Raw genomic sequence first — 3,564 nt, forward strand, 5'->3', positions numbered from 1 at the left:
TGGAGAGAGAGATATTCCCCTTTTTCTATCTCTCTGTACACTACCACACCACCAAAGAGAAAGAGGGAAATCCCTCTCTCTCTCTCTCTCTCTCTTCTCGCAGTACAGTACTGTTCCTACAGATCCATGGGTGTAATCAGACTGTCAGCAGACTTAATCAGTCCTCATCCCCCAGACAATCATTTTGTCTGTGTCCTACCAGAAGACCAGATATGTGTCCCAAATGGCACCCTATTCTCTATATACTGCACTACTTTTGACCAGGGCCCATAGGGGACCCAGATCAGATGTGCTGGAAGCTGCAGCTAGATGTCTGAATTGCATTATTATATTATTTGATGCTCTAGTAGTCTCATTAAATTAACCCTTGCAATGACGAACCATATACTTACTCTATGTACGTTTTTTTATTTTCAGATTACTGATTTCAAACTGACATGGAAATGTATTGTACATGTTGTCAGTTTATAGTCTGTAATGTAATATCACAATTCTGGATGATTCATATTGACTATACAACTAGAAATGTCATACACTACATGACCAAAAGTATGTGGACAACTGCTCGTCAAACATTTCATTCCAAAATCATGGGCATTAATATGAAGCTGGTCCCCCCTTTGCTGCTATAACAGCCTCCACTCTTCTGGGAAGGCTTTCCACTAGATGTTGGAACATTGCTGCGTGAACTTGCTTCCAGTCAGCCACAAGCATTAGTGAGGTCGGGCACTGATGTTGGGCGACTAGGCACGGCTCGCAGTCGGCATTCCAATTCATCCCAAAGGTGTTCGATGGGGTTGAGGTCAGGGCTCTGTGCAGGCCAGTCAAGTTCTTTCACACCGATCTCGACAAACCATTTCCCGTGTAGCTCAGTTGGTAGAGCATGGCGCTTGCAACGCCAGGGTTGTGGGTTCGATTCCCACGGGGGACCAGTTTGAAAAATGTATGCACTCACTAAACTGTAAGTCGCTCTGGATAAGAGCGTCTGCTAAATGACTAAAATGTAAATGTAGGACCTCGCTTTGTGCACAGAGGTATTGTCATGCTGAAACAGGAAAGGGCCTTACCCAAACTGTTGCCACAAAGTTGGATGCACAGAATCGTCTAGTATGTATGTATGTATGTATGTATGTATGTATGTATGTATGTATGTATGTATGTATGTATGCTGTAGCGTTAAGATTTCCCTTCACTGGAACTAAGGGGCCTAGCCCGAACCATGAAAACAGACCCAGACCATTATTCCTCCACCAAACTACTTTACAGTTGGTACTATGCATTGGGGCAGGTAGTGTTCTCCTGGCATCCGCCAAATCCAGATTAGTTCGTTGGACTGCCAGATGGAGAAGCGTGATTCCAATGGCGGTGAGCTTTACACCACTCCAGTTGACGCTTGGCATTGCACATGGTGATCTTAGGCATGCTTGTGTGCGGCTGCTTGGCCATGGAATCCCATTTCATGACGCTCCCGACGAACAGTTCTTGTGCTGATGTTGCTTCCAGAGGCAGTTTGGATCTCGGTGGTGAGTGTTGCAACCGAGGACAGACAATTTTTACGCACTACTCGCTTCAGCACTTGGCTCTCCCGTTCTGTGAGCTTTTGTGGCCTACCACTTTGCGGCTGAGCCGTTGTTGCTCCTAGACGTGTCCACTTCACAATAACAGCACTTACAGTTGACCGCGGCAGCTCTAGCAGGGCAGAATTTTGACGAACTGACTTGTTGGAAAGGTGGTATCCTATGACGGTGCCACATTGAAAGTCACTGAGCTCTTCAGTAAGGCCAGTCTACTGCCAAAGTTTGTCTATGGAGATTGCATGGCTGTGTGCTCGATTTTATACACCTGTCAGCAACGGGTGTGGCTGAAATGGCCGAATCCACTAATTTGAAGGGGTGTCCACATACTTTTGTATATACAGTATATAGCCCTCCTGTAGCTCAGTTGGTAGAGCATGGCGCTTGCAACGCCAGGGTTGTGGGTTAGATTCCCACGGGGGGCCAGTATGAAAAATGTATGCACTCACTAACTGTAAGTCGCTCTGGATAAGAGCGTCTGCTAAATTACTAAAATGTAAAAATTGTATCAACAACATTTCCAAAACTGAGAAAGGCCTATATGGTTCTCCGTTGCAAGGCTTAAATGTTACTTTGAAAAACAATGTTTTTCTGTATGAAGAATATTAGTATTAGCAGTGTCGCCTCTAGCCTTTTGGGGGCCCTAAGTGAGATTTGGTCGCTTAGGGCAAAACGTTTTAGTGCCCCCTCTTGGCAGTGAATACTTTTTAAAAGTAGATTTCATGCAATTTTCCACATTTTGCCATTGGCTGTAGTGAATGTGTTGCAATTTTGAAGCATTTTATTATTATTATAATTGTTTGCCCCTTTTTCTCCCCAATTTCCTGATATCCAATTGGTAGTTACGATGTCTCATCGCTGCAACTCCCCAACGGGCTCGGGAGAGGCGAAGGTCGAGTCATGCGTCCTCCGAAACATGACCCGCCAAGCTGCGCTGCTTCTTAACACACTGCTCACTAAACCTGGAAGCCAGCCGCACCAATATGTCGGAGGAAACACCATTCAACTCACGACCGAAGTCAGCTTGCAGGCACCCAGCCCACCACAAGGAGTCGCTAGAGCACGATGAGCCTAGGAAATCCCCCAAATAAAAATATTTGTTGGTCTGATGTGATAAATAAGGAGCATCCAGACGCTGCACTTGATACATTTATTGAAATAGCTTCTTCCAGTTATTGATAAACATGCACATGTTGAGAAACTGACTGTTAGAACTTTTAAGGCTCCATGGATCGATGAGGAATTGAAAAACTGTATGGTTGAAAGAGATGGGGTGAAAGGAGTGGCTAAGTCTGGCTGCACATCTAACTGGCTGACTTACTGCAAATTGAGAAATGATGTGACTAAACTCAACAAAAAGAAGAAACTGTATTATGAAGCCAAGATTAATGATATAAAGAATGATGGAAAAAACTATTTGGAGTACTTTAAATGAAATGATGGGTAGAAAGACAAATTCAACTCCATCTTTCATCAAATCAGATGGCTTATTCATCACAAAACCATTTGATGTTGCCATTTATTTGAATGATTACTTAATTGGCAAAGTGGGCAAACTTAGGGTTTTCTTTAATGGAAGCTTCTCTAATGTCAAACATGTAAAGTGTGGTGTACTGCAGGGCAGCTCTCTAGGCCCTCTACGCTTTTCTATTTTTACCAATGGCCTGCCGCTGGCATTAAACAAAGCATGAGTGTTCATGAATGCTGATGATTCAACCATATATGCATCAGCAACCACAGCTAATGAAGTCACTGAAACCCTTAACAAAGAGTTGCAGTCTGTTTTGGAATGGGTGGCCAGTAATAAACTGGTCCTGAACATCTCTAAAACTAAGAGCATTGTATTTGGTACAAATCATTCCCTAAGTTCTAGACCTCAGCTGAATCTGGTAATGAATGGTGTGGCTGTTGAACAAGTTGAGGAGACTGAATTACTTGGCAGTACCTTAGATTGTAAACTGTCATGGTCAAAACATATAGATTCAATGGT

The sequence above is a fragment of the Coregonus lavaretus genome (genome assembly GCF_964263955.1).
Source record: "Coregonus lavaretus genome assembly, chromosome: 10".
NCBI classification, from domain to species: Eukaryota; Metazoa; Chordata; class Actinopteri; order Salmoniformes; family Salmonidae; genus Coregonus; species Coregonus lavaretus.